This window comes from Hyla sarda, chromosome 5 (genome assembly GCF_029499605.1).
Source record: "Hyla sarda isolate aHylSar1 chromosome 5, aHylSar1.hap1, whole genome shotgun sequence".
NCBI lineage: Eukaryota > Metazoa > Chordata > Amphibia > Anura > Hylidae > Hyla > Hyla sarda.
The window spans coordinates 279,462,210-279,488,182 of record NC_079193.1 but is presented as its reverse complement, the minus strand read 5'-3'; the positions used below and the strand labels follow the sequence as shown (position 1 = coordinate 279,488,182).

Genomic DNA, 25,973 nt, shown 5'->3' with positions numbered 1-25,973 from the left:
AACATAAACCAGTGGAGCTAATGATCGTTCACTGCAAGAGGTGCTGTTACCTCGCTTCTATACTGCTTGGTATTGCACTAAATCAAAAGTTCCTTTTGGCAAAACTGGTCTGTGTGAACATGTTTTAACGTTTTTTATATCCACATATTTTTAAGGTGCTAGGTGTGCCTCATCACTTAGTATATTGCACTCAATCCTTAAGTATTGCACCAGGTTTAGTTATCCATATCGCACATCCAATCAGTGTGAACACGGTAAGGCGTTTTCTTATCTAAACAGCTTTAAGTGCCGTATACGCCTTGTCACTTATTGCATTTAGTCCACTAGTATTGCACAAAGTCCAATAGGCCTATTTTCTGCATATACACCACTACCTTAATGGTCATTGCACAACTCCCATTCATATATTACACAAAGTCCCAGGTGTGCATTAGATATATATGCACTATTGTGCCTTTGCATATGGGTAAGTAATGCTGATAGATACCGTAAGTCCCATTACCCTTGAGATATTATTGCACTGTCCCTTATAGTGCCTCGATAGCTAATATGTTCATATACACATGGTGGCAGTCAAAACTATTAGAGGATATTGTGGAGAGAAAAACCTGATAGCTTCTCCTTCTATCCCTTCTCACGAGTCCTCTGCGGGATATCGGTTCGACGCGTTTCTTTCAGCCTCTAATTCATCAGGAAACGTACTTAGGCTTTCATTATGTTATTCCCTTTCATTTAGCTTATGAAGTATGCTGTGCATGACTCTGATGGCGGTCGCACACTAACTTGAAACTCAGTTTGCTATTTGAGCAGGTGTGTAGCCCTCCCCTTCACCGCATCATTACTGGATCCTCCAACCGTTCCATTACACGTCACTGTGTTCCTTTGGTAGAGCGGAGGTATTGATTCCAGGTGCATGGAAGGAGATTATTTGGTAAGTGTCCGGGGGAAAGAGTTTTCCCGTTCCGGAAATCTATTGTCCGTACTTTGCAGTTACATTTTACTTCTGGTCTTTTGTTGTTTTTTGCTACTATTTTAACTTGTATGGGTAAATTTAAAAGAATTGTATCTAAAATAGATGTTGTAAGGAACTGAGTACTGCACTTGCTAAATAAAGCATGAATAACTTATAAAGTCATTCAGCCCCCGTGGTTTGACCGTATCTAACTGGAAGGTCCAGGATGCTTCACGTTGTAGAAGCTGCCTGTCCCAATTCCCTCCTCTTTTTGGGGAAGGGACCACTTCTATTACTTGGGCTTGCATCCCTTCTGGGCGACTCTCATGAAAATTGGAAAAGTGATTTGCGATCGGTGTGTCTCTACTATGTACAATATCTGCTACATGTTCTTGCAGTCTTTTTTCTTGCAGCCTAAAGGTTTTTCCCACATAGTTTGCTGGCCATGGGCAGGTAAGCATATATATTACCCCCTTTGTATTGCAATTTGCCAGATGTTTATTCATGAATTCTTCATGCAGGAAAATGTAAACGTTTAAAATTGTCATCTTCTGACCCCTATAACTTTTTTATTGTTTTATGTACGGGGCGGTATGAGGGCTAATTTTTTGCACCGTGATCTGAAGTTTTTAGCGGTACCATTTTTGGATTGATCGGATTCTTTGATTGCTTTTTATTCATTTTTTCATGATATAAAAAGTGACCAAAAATACTCTATTTTGGACTTCGGAATTTTTGGGCGCGTACGCCATTGACTGTGCGGTTTAATTAATGACATATTTTTATAATTTGGAAATTTCCACATGTGGCAATACCACATATGTTTATTTTTTTTACGCAGTTTTTTTTTTTTTTTTATGGGAAAAGGGGGGTGATTCAAACTTTTATTAGGGAAGGGTTTAAATGATCTTTATTAACTTTTTTTTTTCACTTTATTTCTCATAGGAAACCATTGGTCAATTATTCTGCCACTCGAATGCTCATCCCTGAATCTCAGGCACTGAGTAGTCATTTGGCGATCGGACACCAGGAAGCAGGTAAGGGGACCCTACTTGTAGAACAGCTGTTCGGGATGCTGCGATTTCACTGCTGCGATCCCGAACAGCCCCCTGAGCTAATCGGCATTAGTTTACTTTCACTTTAGATGCGGTGGTCAACTTTGAATGCCATGTCTAAAGGGTTAATAGTGTACGGTATCATGATCAGTGCCGCGCGCTATTAGCCACGGGTCCCGGCTGTTGTTAGAGGTTGTGGCACCGCGTTATAGAAAGGGAGAGGACTCAGGACATACAGGTACGCCCTGGGTTCTATAGTGGTTAAGGACCAGGCCATTTATTGCAAATCTGACCTCTGTCACTTTATGCATTAATAACTCTGGGATGCTTTTACTTATTATTCTGATTCCGAGATTGTTTTTCTTGACATATTCTACTTTAAGATAGTGGTAAATTTTTGTCGATACTTGCATCATTTCTTGGTGAGAATTCCAAAATTTCATGAAAACTTTTAAAATCTGTCACCAGTGTCTCCTGCACTAACCTGTCGGTACTGTCAGTGCAGGTGACACTGATGACAACGGTACTCACCTTGTCCTGTTCCGTGGCGGGAATCTTTGGTAATTTTGTCCGTTAGCTCCAGTCCCGGCAATCCGGCTTGGGACACAGGCAGAGCTTGCTGACGTCACCGCTGCTGCGAGACCCTGCGGAGAGCAGCAGCGGCTTGGGTCGTGGGCGGAGCTTAGTGACGTCACCGCTCCCTGCTATGTCCCACTGTAAGAGAACAGCAGAGGTGCCATCAGTAAGCTCTGCCCGTGCCCCAAGCCAGGTGCCTGGAGCAAAGCTAACGGAGGAGATTATCGAAGATTCCCACCACGGAACAGGACAAGGTAAGTACCGCTGTCATCAGTGTCACCTGCACTATCTGTCAGTACCGACAGGTTAGTGCAGGTGACACTGGTGACGGATTTCCTTTAAACTCATTTCTTGTAAGGAAAATGGACATGCCAAATAAATTATATATTGATCCACATATGTCTACTTTATGGTGGCATCATAAGGTTGACATGTTTTTTCTTTTTGAAGACATTAGAGGGCTTACAAGTTTTCACGAAAAATTCAAAATCTTAATTTTTCAGGGACCAGTTCAGTTTGAAGTGGATTTGAGGGGCATTTCTGTGAGAAATTCACAATAAATGACCCATGATGGAAACTGTACCCCTCAAAGCATTCAAAATGACTTTCAAAAAGTTTGTTAACCCTTTAGGTTTTTCACAGGAATAGCAGCAAAGTGGAGGAGAAAACTCAAAATCCAATTTTTTTACACTAACATGTTCTTGTAGACCCATTTTTTCTATTTTTATAAGGGGTAAAAGGAGAAAAATCCCCCCAAAACCTGTATCCCAATTTCTCTCAAGTATGGAAATACCTCATATGTGGATGTAAAGTGCTCTGCAGGCTCACAGCATGGCTCAGGAGAGAAGGAGCAACTTTGGGATTTTGGAGAGAGAATTTTGTTGGCCGAAAAGTGGGATTAAAAATGAAAAATTTAATTATTTTTAACACTAAAATGCTGGTGTTACCCCAACTTTTTAATTTTCACAATGGGTAATAGGAGAGAATGCCCTCGAAAATTTGTAACCCCATTTTTTCAAACTATGGAAATACCTTATATTTTGACGGAAAGTGCTCTGTGGGTGCACAACATGGCTCAAAAGAGAAGGAGCGCCATTGTGCTTTTGGAGAGCGAATTTGGCTGGAATTGAAGTTGGGGGCCAGGTGGGTTTTTTCAGACCTACCATGGTGCCAGAACAGTGGAACCCTCCCAAAATGTGCCATCATTTTGTAAAATACAACCCTCAAGGAACGTAACAAGGGGTACAGTGTGTATTTACACCTCACAGATGTTTGGAATAGTGGGCCATAAAAATGAAAAATTTTATTCTTTTCACTCAAATGCTGGTGTTACCCCAAATTTTTCATTTTCACAAGGGGTAATAGGAAAAAATACCCCACAAAATTGGTAACCCCATTACTTCGGAGTATGGAAATACCCCATATGGGGATGTAAATTGCGTTGTGGGTGAACTACAATGCCCAGAAGTGAAGGAGCACCATTGGGCCATGTGCATTTACACAGCCCCCATGGTGCTAGAACAGTGGAAACCCCCCAACATGTACCATAATTTTGGAAATTACACCCCTTTAGGAATTTAACAAGGGGTACAGTGAGTATTTACACCCCCCAAAATTTGTAGCCTAAATTCTCCCCAGTAAGGAAATACAACATATGTGGATGTAACGTGCTGTGCGGGAGCTCAACAGGGCTAAGAAGTGAGAGAGCACTGAGCACATTTAAGGCCTAAGGTGATTTGCACTGCAATAGCAGAGGTTCTGACATAGATCTAGAAAAAAAAAATCTGGCAAGTGACCTCAATTTTTAAACAAAGTGCTAACAGTGGCTGGACGCTCTCTATAGCGCAGAGGGTCCGACCAATGTTAGTGAAAAAAAAAGGTCTGCGCTCCAAAAAAGCAGGCCAATTGGGGCAGGCCACAACACCCTAAAGAAGGACCTGGGTCACACAGCTGAAGGTACAGCAGACCCTCAGACACTGACTTTGGGGGCACTGTGCAAAAATAAAAATAAATTCTATTTTACTTTTTTTTTTACACACCTACACTATCCTTGCCTGCACTAAATCTGACCCTAAGCTAATTCAGTGTCGGATGGCACAAATGTTTCCCAGATGGCCAATATTACTTTCGAATGACATCAGTAATTTCACCACAAAATATAAGGCAAAACCTAAGAAAATAATTTGTGGGGCAAAATTGAAAAGAAAAATGGCCATTTTGTACGTTTTGGGGGCTTTTAATTCCATGCAGTACACTTTTCAGTAAAAATGACATAGGGCCATACGATTAAAATGATACCCAACTTATATAGATTTTGTTTTACTTAATTATAATTAATTATAAAAAATTATAACTTTTTATATGAAAATTAGCATGTTTAAAAATGTCCTACTCTGACCTCTATAATTTTTTTATTTTTCCACATATGGGCATGTGTGAGGGCTAATTTTTGCGCCGTTGTCTGTTGTTTTTACTGGTACCATTTATGTTTTAATGGGAGTTTTTGATCGCTTTTTATAAAAAAAATTTGGGATACACAAAATAACCAAAAATACACAATTCTGGACTTTGGTATATATATATATATATATTTTTTTTACATATATGACATTGATCGTACAGTTAAAGTAACATTATATATTTACAGTTCGGACATTTATGCATGCTGTGATACCACATATGTTTATTTTTCTCAACATTAATTTTTTTTAATGGGAAAAGTATGGTAATTCATATTTTTATTAGGAAAGGGGTTAAATCACTTTAATCACTTTTTTATTTTTATATATATATATATATATATATATATATATATATATATATATATATTATTTTTTTTTTTTTACTTTTCTTTACACAATATTATAGTCCCCCTAGGGGTCTATAACATGCAATCATTAGATTGCATACACTGTTCAATGCTATGTCATAGCACAGCATTGACCAGTGTTATCTGTGCTCGACTGCTCCAACAGCATTGAGGGACAGATCGGACGGCGCGGATGAAGGTAAGGGCCCTCCGGCCATCCTGTCAGATGATCGGGAAAACGCAGTTTTACCACGGTGGTCCAAATCAGCTCTGCTGAGCTTCCGGGAAGCCTTTTTTTTTAGCATTTTAGATGCTGCGTCCAACTTTGATTGTGGCTTTTAAGGGGTTAATGTTAGGTATCACCGCGATCAGTGATGTCCAGCATTAGGCAATGGTCCCAGAGGCAAATAGCCACCAGGACCATCCCCCTATGACCCACGTCATAGAAGGGGAGTAGGACAAGGGTGTACAGGTACGCCCTTCGTCCCCAAAAGGTGAAAACCATGATAACTAAAATAATAAATACACACACACATCTATCTATCTATCTATCTCATATCTATCTATATGGTATTGCTTAAAGAATAAGAATAAAAATGACACATTGCTCTGTATAGTTTGCTCTTGGTAAGTAACCTATCAGATTCCAAAAAGGTTCTCTTTCCAATAGAACAACGTAGTATGTATGAAACCTGTTCTCACCATAATACCATCCATATAATATAAAGAAACACCTTCATTTGTTATATTGAGATGTGAGATCTCGTAACGGTTTCTGTCATTTGCTTTTTGAATTTCCTATCCGCAGATGAAAAGGTTGTACCATCACGTTTGCTTACAGATTTTGGTATTAAGATGAGGAAGAAAATAAAATGCACAGCTGGTGATGTAGTGAACACAAAAGTCTCACAAAGATACACCAGAGGGAATAGTCATCAACATAAAACGAACAAGCACCCACACTATTGATTACATGCTGCTCACAGAATACCAGGCACTTCTGCCAACTTATCTCCCACTCAGACATGGAGATGCAGACAGCATGTAGTACTTTGCATCATCAGTTTTGATGAATAATGCACTGATAAACACTGCAGCCAATAATCTGTAGTAGCTGAGAAGCCAGATGTCATTTGGACGTCTGATAGTTTTAACCCTAGGTCTTGATATTACATTGGAATTGGCAATTCATATGAGCTCAAGAAATTTTACATAATTTTATACTGTTTATGATAGAAAAGTCATTATGAGTATTTAGGGGGAGTTGGCAGCTTGACCTGTCGTTCTTCATTTGTAGATGATCAATACTTGTAGAGATCACCTGAGTAGGACTGTGGTCCTTAGACAACTCCTTCATGCTTAAATAACACAAAAGGAACTGGGTTTAGGAAGTAATGTGTCACCAGGAAATGACCTTTAATTTTTATGTTAAACATATTTTTTAAGAATTGTACTCAATATTAAAAAAGAGACAGATTAGAAAAAAAGAACATGCTTTAGTATCTGTCTCTAATCGGTAAAATTAAAGTCTAGGCGACACATTCACTTAAATATATAGCAGACCATGAATGGTGCTTCCATGATGCCTGCCAATAATGAGAAATCTGTATCCTGAAACATATTTATATTCATTAGCTCTTTAGAAGCGAAGTGAATTCATAGTATAAACCAAAAAGGAGCTATCTGGTAATAAAATAAGTAAAAAAAAAATACAACTCTGAATGGTGTTACATTGTGACATTTCTTGGATGCATTTTTGCGTCCATAATACAGCCACAAGTCCTGGCTTGACTGATGTCCCAGTCAGAAGTCTGAAGACCTGAACTAATGCCTGTTAGTTTTGGCAATTTAGACCCGCAGTTGGGCCACGACTTGCAACAATAATACACCAAAAACCATAATACACCAAAATATTTTGCAAAAGAAAATTAACATCAAAAGCTCCAGCCTATTTGAACTCACGTTCTCAAAAGAATAAGGGTTGTAACACAGTAGACTTACAAGCTTACTTGTGGATCCGCCACTTGTATCTTATATATATAGAGCTAGAGAGAGGGAGAGAGAAAGATATAGATAGATATGTATAAAGCCAAATGAAGCAGTCACAGCATGTAGCTGGCACCATTGTCAACACATGAGTATATAAAGCAATGTGCAAAATCACAAGATAGAACAGGCCGGCACAGCTTGGTCCAAACTCCGCTTTCCCACACCTCTTTACAACATGTGGTAGCCGGGGGCAACAGGTGTACCACACATGCAACAATCCTGATTCGGGTGCTCAGTCCCGCAAAGGCAAAGTTCATAGAAGCAAACTTGAATAGTAGATTCAGGAGGCACTCACCACCTTAGATTGTGCAAAAATCCAAATTCTTTATTGTATCGTGCAGAGATAAAAGCGGACAAGTGTGGACGCAGCACACCAGGGAAAGGTTTCAGGTTTCTACACTTGCCCGCTTTTATCTCTGCACCAGGCAATAAAGAATTTGCATTTGTGCACAATCTACGGTGGTGAGTGCCTCCTGTATCTACTATTCATATAAAGCAATGTAACAAGGGTCACAATTTTAGGACAAAAGTTACATTAACCCCTTAAGGACGCAGCCCTTTTTCACCTTAAGGACTGAGCCCTTTTTCGCAATTATGATCACCGTCACTTTACGAATTAATAACGCGAAAACGCTTTTACCGAATATTCTGATTCTGAGATAGTTTTTTCGTGACATATTCTACTTTATTTTGGTGGTAAATTTTTGGCGTTACTTGCATCCTTTTTTGGGGAAAAATCCCAAAATTTCATGAAAATTTAGAAAATTTAGCATTTTTCTAACTTTGAAGCTCTATAATTGTAAGGAAAATGAATATTCCAAAAAAATTTTATTTTTCTTCACAAATACAATATGTCCACTTTATGTTGGCATCATAAAATGGACATACTTTTGCTTTTTGAAAAATTTAGAGGGCTTCAAAGTAGAGCAGCAATTTTCAAAAATGTCATGAAAATTGCTAAATCTGAAGGGACAGATGTTACAGAACTACAACTCCCAGCATGCCTGGGCAGTCGAGGCATGCTGAGAGTTGTAGTTTGGCAACATCTGGAGGGCTACCGTTTGGGCACCACTGTAACAGTGGTCTCCAAACTGTGACCCTCCAGATGTTGCAAAACTACAACTCCCAGCATGCCCAGACAGCCTTTGGCTGCCTGGGCATGCTGGGAGTTGCAGTTACGCCCCCCTAGTGGTTGCCACAGTAAAGATCAATTTACTTTCACTTTCAATTCCCCCCCCCCCCCTCCACTGTCGATTCCCTACCTGATCAGGATCCAGCAGGCTCCACGGAAGATCCCAGGTCCCCAGGCATCTTCTCCTGCAGGTACGCCTCCATCTTCTTCCCAGAGCCCCTCGCCATCCAGGGGCGGGCAGAACGGGGGGTTGCCATGGCAACACGCTGTCCTGTGCTGTCATTGGTCAGAACTCCGTTCTGAGTAATGGCAGGGGATAGGAGTAGATCGCAGCTTTGCGACCTCACTCCTATCCTTTAGGCTGATCGGGGCTGTTGCTGACAACTCCGATCAGCCCTATTTTCCGGGTGATCGGGTCACCAGAGACCCGATCAGCCCGGAATTGGAGAAAATCGCATGTCTGAATTGACATGCAATTTTCTCCGATCGCTGACATGGGGGGGGTCTCAGGACCCCCCTGGGCAATGTGCCAGGGTGCCTGCTGAATGATTTCAGCAGGCATCCGGCTCCGGTCCCCAACCGGCTAGCAGTGGGGACCGGATTTCCCACGGGCGTATGGATACGCCCTCGGTCCTTAAGGACTCGGAATGCAGGGCGTATCCATACGCCCTGTGTCCTGAAGAGGTTAAAGAGGTACTCCGCTGCTCAGCGTTTGGAACAAAATGTTCCGAATGCTTAGAGCCGGCGCCGGGAGATCGTGATGTTATAGCCCCCGCCCCCTCATTAACCCCTTAACGACGCAGGACGTATATTTACGTCCTGCGCCGGCTCCCGCGATATGAAGCGGGATCGCGCCGCGATCCCGCATCATATCGCGTCGGTCCCGGCGCTAATCAACGGCCGGGACCCGCGGCTAATACCACACATCGCCGATCGCGGCGATGTGCGGTATTAACCCTTTAGAAGCGGCGGTCAAAGCTGACCGCCGCTTCTAAAGTGAAAGTGAAAGTGACCCGGCTGCTCAGTCGGGCTGTTCGGGACCGCCGCGGTGAAATCGCGGCGTCCCGAACAGCTGATCGGACACCGGGAGGGCTTTTACCTGCCTCCCCGGTGTCCGATCGACGAATGACTGCTCCGTGCCTGAGATCCAGGCAGGAGCAGTCAAGCGCCGATAATGCTGATCACAGGCGTGTTAATGCACGCCAGTGATCAGCATTAGAGATCAGTGTGTGCAGTGTTATAGGTCCCTATGGGACCTATAACACTGCAAAAAAAATGTAAAAAAAAAGTGTTAATAAAGGTCATTTAACCCCTTCCCTAATAAAAGTTTGAATCACCCCCCTTTTCCCATAAAAAAAATAAAACAGTGTAAAAAAAATAAAAAATAAACATATGTGGTATCGCCGCGTGCGTAAATGTCCGAACTATAAAAATATATCATTAATTAAGCCGTACGGTCAATGGCGTACGCGCAAAAAAATTCCAAAGTCCAAAAAAGCGTATTTTGGTCACTTTTTATATCATTAAAAAATGAATAAAAAGTGATCAAAAAGTCCGATCAAAACAAAAATCATACCGATAAAAACTTCAGATCACGGCGCAAAAAATGAGTCCTCATATTACCCCATACGTGGAAAAATAAAAAAGTTATAGGGGTCAGAAGATGACATTTTTAAACGTATAAATTTTCCTGCATGTAGTTATGATTTTTTCCAGAAGTGCGACAAAATCAAACCTATATAAGTAGGGTATCATTTTAACCGTATGGACCTACAGAATAATGATAAGGTGTAATTTTTACCGAAATATGCACTGCGTAGAAACGAAAGCCCCCAAAAGTTACAAAATGGCGTTTTTTTTTCGATTTTGTCGCACAATGATTTTTTTTTCCGTTTCGCCGTGCATTTTTGGGTAAAATGACTAATGTCACTGCAAAGTAGAATTGGCGACGCAAAAAATAAGCCATAATATGGATTTTTAGGTGGAAAATTGAAAGGGTTATGATTTTTAAAAGGTAAGGAGGAAAAAACGAAAGTGCAAAAACGGAAAAACCCTGAGTCCTTAAGGGGTTAAATCACACCCCACCCCCTCAATGCAAGTCTATGGGTGGGGGTGTGACGGCTGTACCCCTTTAACTCCTTAAGTACCAAGCCCATTTTAACCTTAAGGACCAGGCTAATTTTATTTTTGCGTTTTAGTTTTTTCCTCCTCGCCTTCTAAAATCCATAACTCTTTTATATTTCCATCTACAGACCCATAAAAGGGCTTGTTTTTTGCGTGACCAATTGTACTTTGTAATGAAACCTCTAATTTTACCATAAAATGTAAGGCAAACCCCGAGAAAATATTGCACATTTTGGATTGTATTGTTTTCACGCTTACGGTAAAAATGACATGTGTTCTTTATTTTGTGGGTCAATACGATTAAAATGATACCCATGGCTAGATACTTTTATATTTTTGTACTGCTTAAAAAAAAATCTAAAATTTTTTGTACAAAATCAGTAATCTAAAATCGCCCTAATTTGACCACCTATAACTTTTTAATTTTTCCGTATATAGGGCGGTATGGGGCTCATTTTTTGCGCCGTCATCTGTACTTTTTTTTTAGATACCACAGTTGCATATATAAAACTTTTAGATAATTAATTTTTTTTTTTTTTTATAAAATGTGACAAAAAAAGCTGCATTTTTGGATTTTTTTTACTTATTTTTTATGTTTACGCCATTCACCGTACGGGATCATTAACATTATATTTTGATAGTTCGGACATCTATGCACATGGTGATACCAAATACGTTTATGAAAAAAATTACGCTTTTTGGGGGTAAAATGGGAAAGACTGACAATTTTAATTTTTATTGGGGGAGGGGATTTTTAACTTTTTTTTACTTTTTATTTTTACATTTTTCAACTTTTTTTTTACACTCTTTATGTCCCCATAGGGGACTATCTATAGCAATCATTTCATTGCTAATACTGTTCAGTGCTATGCATAGGACATACACCGATCAGTGTTATCGGTGATCTTCTGCTCTGGTCTGCTTGATCTCAGACCAGAGCAGAAGACCCCGAAAAACGGCCGGAGCCAGGTGAGGGGACCTCTGGCCGCCATGCTGGACAATTAGAATGCCGCGGCAGGACTGTGGGCGATTCGATCATCCATTCAAAGTACCGCAGTGCCGCAGATGCCGTGATCTGTATTGATCACGGTATCTGAGGGGTTAATGGTGGACATCCGCACGATAGCGGATATCGGCCATTACCAGCTGGTTCCTGGCTGCTGCTAGCAGCCAGAACCTGCCGTGTATGACGCGAGCACCGTTCCGATGCTCGCGGTCATACACAGGACGTAAATGTACGTCCTTGTGCAGGAAGTACCGCCAAACCAGGACGTACATTTACGTTTGTGGTCGTTAAGGGGTTAATAATGATACTAACAATTTTATTTATATAGCACCAACAGATTCCGCTATATAAATGCATTGAGTGAAGTGGTGTCTTTGACCAAGAATATGCAAAGGCTATGGGATTTAGTTGTAATAAACTATGTAAAATGAGTGTCCTTGAAGAAATTTCAAGGACATTCTGAAATAGTTTAAGGCTTGAAAGTTGTAAATGTGAGAAGTTAGCCTTATGTTCCATAAGATCAGTACAGCTTAGGAGAAGTTCTAGAGTAGAAGTGAAAAAAAAAGGGATGTTATAAGTCGTTGACAAAACCAATGATAATCCAGATAGAGATGCAAGTATGGTTGGTAGATGGATTTTAGGAGACATTTAGTTTGGAGCTTTTATACTTGTAGAATAGTTTTGAGTTTAGTTCTGAAGAGACCAGTGAACCACTATAAGGCTAAGTTTCCACTTTTTGGCAGTTTTTGGATATCTGCCACTGCAGTTTTTGAGCCAAAGTCAGAAGTGGATCCATAAGGGAGAAGAAGTCCTTCCTTTATATGTCCTATTCCTTTTGAATACACGTCTGGCTTTGGCTCAAAAACTGCAGTGGCAGATCTCCAAAAACTGACAGAAAAAAAACAAGTGGAAACTTAGCCTAACAGGACATGTTCACACTGGGCGTTTTTGTTTTCAACATACAATCGTTGTTCTCTTTGGTGAACTCCCTTGACTATCAATGAATTCAACATGTAAAAAAAGAAAAAAAATTAAAAATGCAGCAAAAAACAGTGTGAACACAGTCTGGAGAGACATACATGAGCAATTTTACACAGTTGTAAATAACAGGTCAAAAGAAACTTGGTAGCTCAGCCTAAGTAAATCTCTTTTCCATAACTTTTCAACACTAAATCTGATGGAAGTAAAGTCTGGCTCTTTGCTGTGAGATCATTGGAAATAATACAAATGCAAATCTGTAATGTATGCTTTTTTATATATATAAAAACAAACATAAAACAGCATGAACCTGAATGCAGGTGCCTTAAAAAGCTGGGTAGATACTAAATGAGTATTGCTCAGTAGGGATAAATAAACCTTGCTTGTTTAATTTAAACGCTCAATAAAGACATATGTCTAGGGATGTTATATTCTGCAGTCTATTTATACAGCACAATAAATGAGCCACAGTGCTCCATATATTCAATGCTAAAAACATGAACGTTGCTTCAGTATTATATCATCCACACACTATTAAATGAAGGACCCGAAGTTGTCCTGTTCTGACATGTTTAAAGGGGTTATCCAGCCTATCCTTTGGCTCACCAGCGAAATTTCCAGCAACCCAGGGGTGGTGTAATGGTGATGGAGAAATTGGTGTGATAGTGTATGGTGAGGACAGAAGTCCTCAGTCTTCATGGCACACAGTGGTCACAGTATCTAGATCAGTGTTTCCCAACCAGGGTACCTCCAGCTGTTCCAAAACTATGACTCCCAGCATGGCCGGACAGCCGGACGGAACTCAGGATGTACATGTACATCATGGTGCGTCAAGTATCGGGCAGCCGGGGCGTACAGGTACATCCTGCATCCGCTAGGGGTTAATCTATAGGTAATGACTATGGGTTCTTATGGAGGGTGCCATTTAATGTGTTATCATCTACAAACAGATAGAAGGGCGTTTTTTTGTGCTTGAGCTGTAGAATAGAATCCTAATAGACCTTAAGCTGCTGGAGCCGTGGCTGGGATAATTAACAATCCAATCATCTATCAATGTCCCTTTCTCTTCAGTCATGCAGTTTTGGAAATTCAGTGCCCTCAGTTTTTGCTCATTCATGCATACTGCATTGATCTCAGCATTGCGATGAATTGCTCCTAGAGCAAGTGCCACAATGGCATGGCTGAATATAACCACACTCTACAACGATTATAGGCTGGAATTATTTTTTCTCAAGGAAGCAAAACCAACGTACAAAAGAATATAATACTGACAAGTGTCTGACTCACAAACATACTTTTCACTTTAATATGATTCTTTAACAATTACCCCTTGGTCACAAGCTCAGTGTTCCAGCAAGCTGAGATATGGTGTGTTGTTAAGTCACGTGAAATGTTTAAGAAATGAAATGTTTCTTTTTTTTAACCTATAAAACATTTTTGTTGTAGACAGACACATGGTACACCGTTGCAGACACAGGATCATCTCTTATTTTCCAGTGTAATAGTCCCACCAATCAGATCTTCATATATCAGTTTTTAGAACCCTCTGGCAGTGGCTTAAAGGGGTGCTCCGGGGAAGTTAAGAAAAAGAAATGCCCCAAAGCCACCACAATACCTGTTATGTGTCCCCTGTAGTTATGAATGTGATTTTGCCAGCTCCAGTGGTCCCGGTCGTCTCCTAAATATTATTTTTCCTTGCTTGCAGCCCAGACTACAACTCCCAGCAGTCAGTGTGGGTCTGTGTAATGGCTGCCAGCAAATTACTTTTACTATCATTGTGCATGCTGTGTTGTTGTAAACACACTGTACATTGCATTTTCAAACTATCCATCCCCCCATCAATGAATCATGATATTTTCTGAATGACAGCTGTCAGTGATGAGATCTACAGCAGGAAAAGAGCAGTGTTATGTGCTGAGTTGTGACTGAACATCTTCACAGGGAGGGGAGGGGGGAGGGAAGATGTGGCTGTGAAGCCAGACCCCTAGACAAGACAGAAATCACATGGTGTTTGTCTTCCAGGAGGGTGGGGACTAGTCTCAGTAAGGGCTTTGCACAAAGACAAGATTAATCTGATAATGATGTATTTCTCTCACTTCCTTCATGTAAGTGACAGCTGAAGAGGGAAACTGCTGTATGTAGCTAATGAATGATATTTAGACAAATAAATAGGTTGGTGAGAGGGAAATTATGGGCTATGGGTCTAGTTCCCTGGAGTACTCCTTTAATCAAGGGCGTGGTTACATGTTAAAAATGTATCCATATCCAGCACACAAACATACAGTTGAATGCTATGTCAGAGCAGGGACCACAGGCACTTACAGACAATAGTTTAGTACACATGTATCCAAATTCCCTTATAATTACACCCTCATAGCCTCTTCAATAATAAACTACCAAGCCATGAGTCACATAAATATTGATAGTATCACTGTAGCATAGAGTTAAACCACAACTTTTTATCTAAAAATGCAATATCACTATATCAAAAAACAACAAAAATCCTTGAGTCAGGAGCGAAAATGAGAGAGAAAAAACAAACATATACAAGGCAGAGCTAGCTACATAAGGTATCCAGGGATACCAACAATGTTTACACTGGTGATGAAAAAAGGGTGCAACATGTAAAATCTGTCTTCAAACACCAAATAACCAACAGATGAGATAGGCAACAATTTTAAAGCACAACTAAACATGTCCCAGCGTGTTTCCCTGGGTGGTGCCAGGATTATCATGGGACTGGACTGGGGGAAAAAAATATTGTTTATGGCTGTGTATTGACTATATACAGTTCTAATAATCAATTATATACTGTTCCTACCATAACAGTACAAACTAACACTCTGTGAACTTTTCTAAATGGCTCTATCATCAATTGATTTACTTCACAACTGATGGCAGTAAGTTATATCACTAATGTAATGCCATCTTGTCCTCATCACTGGCTTACCCCTCATTGCCACTGTTTGGCCTAAGTCTCCTCCTCTTGTGCTCTCAACCCTTCTGCTACTGCTCCTGCTGTTGTTTCCTTGCCTGCCTGTAGGGTTTGAGCACACTCCCTTCGAGTTCTTAAAGGGGTACTCCGCCCCTAGACATCTTATCCCCTATCCAAAGGATAGGGGATAAGATGTCTGATTGCTGGCATCCCGCTGCTGGTAACCCCCGCGATCTCTCCTGCATTTGGTGCATGGAGTTCCACTCCGTGCCTGATGACTGGCGATGCAGGGGCTGGAGGATCGTGACCTCATGCCCCTAACCCTTAATGCAAGTCTAAGGGAGGGGGTGTGGTGGCTGTCACACCCCTTCCCATAGACTTGCATTAAGTGGGCGGGGTGTGATGTCACGAGGATGGCGAGATCGTGAATTCACGATCCTCCGGCCCCTACATCTCCAGTCATCCTTTGGATAGGGGATAAGATGTCTAGGGGCAGAGTATGCCTTTAAAGGGCCAGTGCACACCCCCAAAACCTGTTCCTTGCCGAACACCTTTCTTCACAATCTATTTAAGGCAGCTACACTCAACTTTGTCTGAGCAATTTGGCCCACATTTATGATTGTAGGTGTAAGTGAAGCATTTTTTTTACACCTTTTTTTTTTGTGTGATGATAATGTGTAGGATCACCAAATTTATAAAATGTTCACCGAGCATTTGATAAATTTTGTGCAGGTCACATTTCTAAAATTTCTCTCTTCACATACACTAAAAAGCTATGCCAGGTCTGGGATGGTGTAATTTTAGACACTTTTCAGTGGCTTTGCGCCTTTTTACAAAAGGCGCAGTTCATAAATCCCTTCTATATCATGTGTATTGCCAAAATCAGTGGATTGCAACTCAAAATCAGTGGATTGCAACTCAAAATCAGCAGAAATATGTAAACAAAAAGGCGCAAAAAAGGCGCAAATAAACCCTGCTTGCGCCTTTTTGCGCCTCTTGTAGACACAAAAAACAGTCTAAAGACAATGATAAATGTCGGCCTATGTTCCTAGTGTGACCTCTGTCTGCTTTCCTAACTCAGTCTCCCTCATCCCCTGTATAGTATTGCCTTTTCAGTATAAGATCTGAGGCTTTGATAATGTTTGCCTGATCCCTTGCTTCATTGTGGCATGTCTTGGCCTGCTGGACCAGATTTTACCCATGTCAGGAGTGCTTTAAGAGGTTTTAACCTGGTAGTCATCTGCAGCAAAGTCCAGATCCCTGTGAGGGGGTTAAAGAGATAAAACCGGGTGGGCTACTTAGAAAATGCCCTTGAGAGTGGCTCAAAGCCAAATCGGTTAGATGGCACAGTGGGTCAACAGAATTATAAATGACATATTGAAATAAAAAAAACTAAATTTTTATTTTAATGTCACTGTAAAATGACATAAGACGTCCATTATTTAGTGATCTGGTAACATCTCAAATGCACATTTTAACATATATTTGTCATCAGGACCAAAACAGAGCAATACAACATTAAAAATTCAGCATACTTTTACAATGAATAAGAGAATATATGGGTACGTTCTCATAGATATAAAGTATAAAGGAATTCTATGTATTAGCTGAAGACGTGTCTTTATGCTGCCGCATAGGATGTTTGCATTGTGTGGTCTAATTTGAAAATGGTAGAATATGAGCATTTAAATGACATTGTGCATACGGAGAGGAGCACTAAGTGATTCTGAGCATGGCAGGGACTTTGGGATCTCATGCTTTGCCCCCTGCTTAGAAATCAGTGCAGAGTGAAATTAGTGTGATCCTCCTTAACTCTTTTACATCCTGTTTTTGTGCTTCTACAACAATGATCATGAGAAACAGAACACATAGGAATAACACAGCCACTGATATATATTTATCCATGTCTACTCATTTACAGTTACATATTTATTCGTGTCTACTTAGTCCATATACTAAAGGATATCCACAGTAAGACATTTACACCCATCTTTATAGACCAATATTGTACTGAGATTGATAATGTTTTAGGATATAAATATGGATGGATTTTGCTGAGGATCCTATTTGAGCAGCAGCACACCCCTTTGTTGTTTAGGTTAGAACAGCAGCTCTTCTTTATGGCTGTTATTTTGCTACTGCAGCTCAGTCCTGAACCCCCTTATTGTGCGGATCAGAGGGGGGGGCATGGGAGGTCAATCCTCCCATTAACATATTGATGACCTATGTGAATGATAAATTATCAATATTTAATAAGAGTAAGCATTATTTTATAAAACTGGACCACACATAGTAAGGCCACTTTTACACTTCTATTGTCACACTGTAGTGTGATGACCACCAGGGCCACCGGGGGGAAAATAGCTAGAGAAAAAATATAGCTTGCTCCTGCTACTTCCGCTGAAAAACAGTGGCGCCCGATGGACCCCATTGACTATAATGGGGTCCATTGGGACCCACTGTTGCCCATTGCGGCTGTCAAAATGACGGCCGTCAAACTCAAAGAAAAAAAAAGAGAGTTTGACAGCCGTTCTTGAAGGGGCGCAACGGTAGTGTGAATATAGCCTAAGAAGATAGAAGTTTAGAAGGTGATCTGGGTACTGAAACCTCTTTGAAACAAAGTAACAGAAGTACTGAGCCCCATTGGCTGCATTCAACTCTCCTCTGCCTCCCTTAGGTAGGTGGAGTACACAGCTAACCCCATCTCTCTGAGGAGAGACACACATAACCAATAATGGCTGAGCACTTTTAACCCTTTAAGTAATTGGTATGGGTTTAATCACTTACAGAGTAGCTCCCACCATCCTTTTTTTTTTTTTTTTTACTTCTTCTGTCCCTGCCTATTGTCTATCTATCCCTAACCCCCTCACTGCCCTTAATTTTTTTTTTTACTATATTAAAAATGCCTTTTTGTCTGGCTGGTAGTGTGTTCACTTACCAGGCAGACTTCCCCAGCAGGCGCGATATCACTGATGCCTGCTGGGGAGGGGGGGGGGCGACTTCTGCCCTTAGTTCACCAATACAGTGTACCTCCAGCTGTTTCACCACTACAACTCTCAGCTTGCCCTGACATCTATTGGCTGTCAGGGCATTCTGGGAGTTGTAGTGGGAAAACAACTGGAGGCACACTGTGGTGAAAACAGTATCTGTGATGGCCGCAGCTGCCGCACATCCCGCTCCCCCAAACCCCGCCGCGGCATCAGTCTGAATTCAAGCGTGACATCACGCCAGGCTGCAGCCGGTCACTAGGAGGGAGACCCCTAGTGGCCTGTTTTCAAATGTAAATTAAACTATTTTAATGGGAAAAAAAAATTATGAATGTATATTAGAGATATTGTCAGGATTCGGCAGGCTGGTGGTGGATTCTCTGTGTCAGTGAGGGATTGGCGTGGACCGTACCGGAGGACCAGTTCTAAGTTGCTACTGGTTTTCACCAGAGCCCGCCGCAAAGCGGGATGGTCTTGCTGCGGCGGTAGCAACCAGGTCGTGTCCACCGGTAGCGGCTCAACCTCACTGACTGCTGAGACTGGCGTGGTACAGGAGGACTAGACAGAGGCGAGGTCAGACGTAGCAGAAGGCCAGGGCAGGTGGCAAGGTTCGTAGTCAAGGGCAATGGCAGAAGGTCTGGAAAGACTGGTAAGGGCAAATACAAAATGCTTTCACTGGCACTAGGCAACAAGATCCGGCAAGGACAGGAAGGGGAAGTGGGTTCTTATATACAAGAGCAGGGAAGCTAATTGACACTGATTGGGCCAGGCACCAATTAGTGGTGCACTGGCCCTTTAAATCTCAGAGAGCCGGCACGCGCGCGCCCTAGAGAGCGGGGCCGTGCACGCCAGGACTGAGCAGACAGAGGACGGGGCAGGTGAGGAGATTGGGATGCGACCAGCGGGCGGGCGCGTCCCGCTACACGGATCGCATCCCCGCCGGTGACACTAGTGCAGCGCTCCCGGTCAGCGGGTCTGACCGGGGCACTGCACGGAGACGAACGCCGCGAGCGCTCCGGGGAGGAGCAGGGACCCGGAGCGCTCGGCATAACAGATATGTTGTAGTCAATAAGTACTACAGCATATTAAAAAAAAAAAGTTTGGTAACAGTGCCCATTTAAATATGACTTCTAATGTCACTATGACATGTCAAAAGGTAACTCTCTTAGTTTTTTAGCTTTTGTTTTTCCTCAACCCCTTTATTTTTCTGTTTACAAAGCCACATGGAGGCCAATTATTCTATGTAGTAACACCTTAAATTTTACCATAAAATATACATTGAAACAAACAAACAAAAAAAAAATGCAATTTGCTAATTTAGGGGAAGCTGAATACTCTCCCCACTCATTCCTTGTGCAATTCTTCTCAGAAAACTGAGCTTGCAGTTTATTTATCAAAAGCCTCATAGACATTCTGTTAATCTGTATCAGCATCCCGAGGACTGCCAAACAGAACCAATATAAATGAAGGGGTACAGTGCTCAGCAGAGTGCTTCTGCCCCTTCGTTTTTGTCACGATGCCGGCTGGCAGGTAGTGGATCCTCTGTGCCAGAGAGGGATTGGCGAGGACCGCGCTAGTGGACCGGTTCTAAGTCACTACTGGTTTTCACCAGAGCCCGCCGCAAAGCGGGATGGTCTTGCTGCGGCGGTAGTGACCAGGTCGTATCCACTAGCAACGGCTCACCTCTCTGACTGCTGATGATAGGCGAGGTACAAGGGAGTAGACAGAAGCAAGGTCGGACGTAGCAGAAGGTCGGGGGCAGGCGGCAAGGTTCGTAGTCAGGATGGATAGCAGAAGTACTGGTACACAGGCTTTAGACACACAAAACGCTTTCACTAGGCACAAGGGCAACAAGATCCGGCCAGGGAGTGCATGGGAGGAGGTCAGATATAGTCAGGGACCAGGTGGAAGCCAATTAAGCTAATTGGGCCAGGCACCAATCATTGGTGCACTGGCCCTTTAAGTCTCAGGGAGCTGGCGCGCGCGCGCCCTAGAGAGCGGAGCCGCGCGCGCCAGCACATGACAGCAGGGGACGGGAACGGGTAAGTGACCTGGGATGCGATTCGCGAGCGGGCGCGTCCCGCTGTGCGAATCGCATCCCCAACGGCCATGACAGTGCAGCGCTCCCGATCAGCGGGACTGACCGGGGAGCTGCAGGGAGAAAGACGCCGTGAGCGCTCCGGGGAGGAGCGGGGACCCGGAGCGCTAGGCGTAACAGTACCCCCCCCCTTAGGTCTCCCCTTTTTTTTGTCCGGTGACTGCCTCCCCTGGGATGAGGACACCGGGAAGGAATGGATGGTTTCCTCAATGGCAGGCAGTACAGCAGGAGTGGGAATGGGGAGGGAGGGCAGAGGGCGAGGCCTGGCACGGGGCAGTGTGACACCAGGACGAGGGCCATGAGGAGGCACCGAGGCTTGCCTGAGTGGACTGGGAGGGGGGGAGAGGCATTTCCTGTGGCAGGCAGAGTCCCTAACGACCTTAGGGGGACCGGATACAGGAGGAACCACAGGGTCACGGCAGGGAGTACTGGGAACCGGTTTAAGGCAGTCCTTGGAACAAGAGGGACCCCAACTCTTGATCTCCCCAGTGGACCAGTCCAGGGTTGGGGAATGGTGTAGAAGCCAGGGTAGTCCAAGGAGAATTTCGGAAGTGCAATTGGGAAGGACCAAAAATTCAATTTTCTCGTGATGAGGTCCGATGCACATTAGGAGGGGCTCCGTGCGGTAACGCACGGTGCAATCCAACCTGGCTCCGTTGACCGCGGAAATGTGGAGTGGCTTGACAAGACGGGTCACCGGAATGCGGAATTTATTCACCAAGGACTCCCGAATAAAATTCCCAGAGGCACCAGAGTCCAGGCAGGCCACGGCTGAGAGGGAAGAGCTGGCTGAAGTAGAAATCCGTACAGGCACCGTGAGACGTGGAGAAGCCGACTTAGCATCAAGAGACGCCACACCCACGAGAGCTGGGTGCGAGCGTGCGTTTCCCAGACGTGGAGGACGGATAGGGCAATCCACCAAAAAATGTTCGGTACTGGCACAGTACAGACAAAGATTCTCTTCCTTACGGCGATTCCTCTCTTCCAGGGTCAGGCGAGACCGATCCACTTGCATGGCCTCCTCGGCGGGAGGCCTAGGCGCAGATTGCAATGGAGACTGTGGGAGAGGTGTCCAGAGATCTAAGTCTTTTTCCTGGCGGAGCTCTTGATGTCTCTCAGAAAAACGCATGTCAATGCGAGTGGCTAGATGAATGAGTTCATGCAGGTTAGCAGGAGTTTCTCGTGCGGCCAGAACATCTTTAATGTTGCTGGATAGGCCTTTTTTAAAGGTCGCGCAGAGGGCCTCATTATTCCAGGAAAGTTCAGAAGCAAGAGTACGGAATTGTATGGCGTACTCGCCAACGGAAGAATTACCCTGGACCAGGTTCAGCAGGGCAGTCTCAGCAGAAGAGGCTCGGGCAGGTTCCTCAAAGACACTTCGAATTTCCGAGAAGAAGGAGTGTACAGAGGCAGTGACGGGGTCATTGCGGTCCCAGAGCGGTGTGGCCCATGACAGAGCTTTTCCAGACAGAAGGCTGACTACGAAAGCCACCTTAGACCTTTCAGTAGGAAACTGATCCGACATCATCTCCAAGTGCAGGGAACATTGTGAAAGAAAGCCACGGCAAAACTTAGAGTCCCCATTAAATTTGTCCGGCAAGGACAGGCGGAGGCTAGGAGTGGCCACTCGCTGCGGAAGGGGTGCAGGAGCTGGCGGAGGAGATGATTGCTGCTGAAGTTGTGACTGAAGTTGCTGCACAATGGTGGACACTTCCGACAGCTGGTGGGTTAGATGGGCGATCTGTCGGGATTGCTGGGCGACCACCGTGGTGAGATCAGAGATAGAAGGCAGGGGAACCTCAGCGGGATCCATGGCCGGATCTACTGTCACGATGCCGGCTGGCAGGTAGTGGATCCTCTGTGCCAGAGAGGGATTGGCGAGGACCGCGCTAGTGGACCGGTTCTAAGTCACTACTGGTTTTCACCAGAGCCCGCCGCAAAGCGGGATGGTCTTGCTGCGGCGGTAGTGACCAGGTCGTATCCACTAGCAACGGCTCACCTCTCTGACTGCTGATGATAGGCGAGGTACAAGGGAGTAGACAGAAGCAAGGTCGGACGTAGCAGAAGGTCGGGGGCAGGCGGCAAGGTTCGTAGTCAGGATGGATAGCAGAAGTACTGGTACACAGGCTTTAGACACACAAAACGCTTTCACTAGGCACAAGGGCAACAAGATCCGGCCAGGGAGTGCATGGGAGGAGGTCAGATATAGTCAGGGACCAGGTGGAAGCCAATTAAGCTAATTGGGCCAGGCACCAATCATTGGTGCACTGGCCCTTTAAGTCTCAGGGAGCTGGCGCGCGCGCGCCCTAGAGAGCGGAGCCGCGCGCGCCAGCACATGACAGCAGGGGACGGGAACGGGTAAGTGACCTGGGATGCGATTCGCGAGCGGGCGCGTCCCGCTGTGCGAATCGCATCCCCAACGGCCATGACAGTGCAGCGCTCCCGATCAGCGGGACTGACCGGGGAGCTGCAGGGAGAAAGACGCCGTGAGCGCTCCGGGGAGGAGCGGAGACCCGGAGCGCTAGGCGTAACAGTTTTAGTGATCTGTGGCGCTCTTAGCATTTGGAACCCCACCAATCAAAACATACAACATGTCATTGTGACACGTCATAAGTTTGTATCAATGACAGATTCCCTTTAAACCCTTAAAGGGGTTATCCATGAATAGAAAAACAGAGCTAATTTATTTAAAAAACGGCTCCCTGTCTGTCTCCAGGTTGGCTCAATGGAACTAAGCTGCAGAACCACACTCAACATGGAGACAGACGGGGAGCGTTTTTTTGAAAGAAAATAGATCTGTTTTTCTATTTCTGGATAACCCCTTTAACCCCTTAATGACCAAGCCCATTTTCACCTTAAGGACCAGGCCAATTTTATTTTTGGATTTATGTTTTTTCCTCCTCGCTTTCTAAAATCCATAACTCTTTTATATTTCCATATACAGACCCATATAAGGGCTTGTTTTTTGCGTGACCAATTGTACTTTGTAATGAAACCTCTAATTTTACCATAAAATGTACGGCGAAGCCCCCAAAAATTTTTTAGGGAGAAATTTATATGAAAACCAAAATTTTGCACACTTTGGAGGAGTTCGTTTCCACACTGTACAATTTACGGTGAAAATAATATGTGTTCTTTATTCTGTGGGTCAATATGATTAAAATGATACCCATGGCTAGATACTTTTATATTTTTGTACTGCTTAAAAAAAATCTAAAACTTTTTGTACAAAATCAGTAATCTAAAATCGCCCTATTTTGACCACCTATAACTTTTTCATTTTTCCGTATATTGGGCGGTATGAGGGCTCATTTTTTGCGCCGTCATCTGTAATTTTTTAAGATACAACATTTGCATATATAAAACTTTTAGATCATTTTTTATAATTTTTTTTTATAAAATGTGACAAAAAGCAGCATTTTTGGACTTTTTTTTTTTTTTTTTATGTTTACGCCATTCACCATACGGGTTAATTAACATTATATTTTGATAGTTCGGACATTTACACACGCGTTGATACCAAATATGTTGATTTTTTTTTTTTTTTTAAATGTACGCTCTTTGGAGGTAAAATGGGAAAAAGTGACAATTTTCATTTTTATTGGGGGAGGGGATTTTTAACTTTTTTTTTACTTTTTATTTTGACATTTTTTAACTTTTTTTTTAAACACTTTTTATGTCCCCATAGGGGACTATCTATAGCAATCCTTTGATTGCTAATACTGTGCAGTGCTATGTATAGGACACATCACTGCTCAGTATTATCGGCTATCTTCTGCTCTGGTCTGCTCGATCTCAGACCAGAGCAGAAGGCCCCCGGGAGATGGCCGGAGCCAGGTGAGGGGACCTCCGGCCACCATGCTGGATGATCGGATCGCCGCGGCAGCATTGCGGGCGATCCGATTGTCCAATCAAAGTACCGCACTGCCGCAGATGCCATGATCTGTATTGATCACGGCATCTGAGGGGTTAATGCGGACATCCGCGCGATCGCGGATGTCGGCCATTACGGGTGGGTCCCTGGCTGCTGCTAGTAGCCGGAACCTGCTGTGTATAACGCGAGCACCGTTCCGATGCTCGCGGTCATACACAGGATGTAAATGTACGTCCTGGTGCGGGAAGTCCCGCCAAACCAGGACGTACATTTACGTCCGTGGTCGTTAAGGGGTTAAGGACAGGTAAATGTATGGTGCTGTAGCAAGTAACTTCACACATAACACGGTACATTTACACCATTGACAGCATCTATAGTGAAAATGGAGTTGCCAATGGTTCTGGGTGGGCTCATGAGACCAAAGATGGGTCCCAAATGGCTGCTGGAGGTCACTTGCCAGCCTCGGAAGTGCAAGATGGACAATCTTCCTGTGCAGCCTCTTATAGCATAGTTCTAAACAGTGCATAGCAATCTAATGATTGCTATCAATAGTCCCCTATGGGTATAAAGTAAATATTAAAATGTTTTTTTTTAAATATATAAAGGCCCCCCAAATAAAAAATATAATTGACCCCCTTTTTCCATAAAAAAAATGTAAAAAAAAAACATGAAAAAATTAAACATGTTTAGTATCATCTTGTGCATAGTTGTTTGAACTAGTAAAATATTAAATTTATGATCCCGCACAGTGAACGACGTGAACATAAAAAAAAAGATCAAAAAGTCCCAAAAAAATAATAGTGCTGATAAAAACTACAGGTCACAGTGCAAAAGATTAGCCCTCATACAGCCCTGTATTTGGAATTTTTTTTTATAATTATAGGGGCCAGAATAGGACATTTTTAACATACTTAAAAGTTTGACTGTTTTAAACAAAAATGGCACAACATTTGCATATTTTCAAAAAGAGACCTTGGAAAATGTGAGGGAAAAAAAAAGGTGTGATTAATATAGCTGGAACAAAAATTACAGTAGTTTTTGAATCTCCCCCACTATGTCAGTTTTACTATAAAGTGCGCAACATAAAAACAAAACTTACCAAAACTGTGTTTTTTCAATACCCCCAACTTAAAAATATATAATTTTTTCTTCATTGTACATTTTATGGTAAAATGAAAGGTGTCATTACGAAGTACAATTGGTCTCACCAAAAAGGAGCCCTTATATGGACTTGTGGAATAAAAAAAAGCGAGGCATAAAAACGAAAATGCAAAAATGAATCTTGGCTGTGTCTTCAAGGCCAAAATAAGCCATGACCTTAGGGGTAATCAGAAAATAAGCACAGAGGGCCTCACATTATTTACTCTTTTTGCTTGTCACTGTCTCTCTCACATTACA

General features: G+C 43.0%; 1 protein-coding gene across 1 annotated transcript in view; it reads left to right on the top strand.

Annotated features, from left to right (window-relative positions):
• Positions 1 to 1,907: 1,907 nt before the first annotated feature.
• The window catches only part of KLHL14 (kelch like family member 14), a 181,123-nt gene continuing 157,057 nt past the window's right edge, over positions 1,908 to 25,973 (top strand). The window contains exon 1 of the mRNA XM_056521797.1: positions 1,908 to 1,989. The gene's annotated coding sequence lies outside the window, so the exon portion shown is untranslated. The remainder of the gene's footprint in view (positions 1,990 to 25,973) is intronic.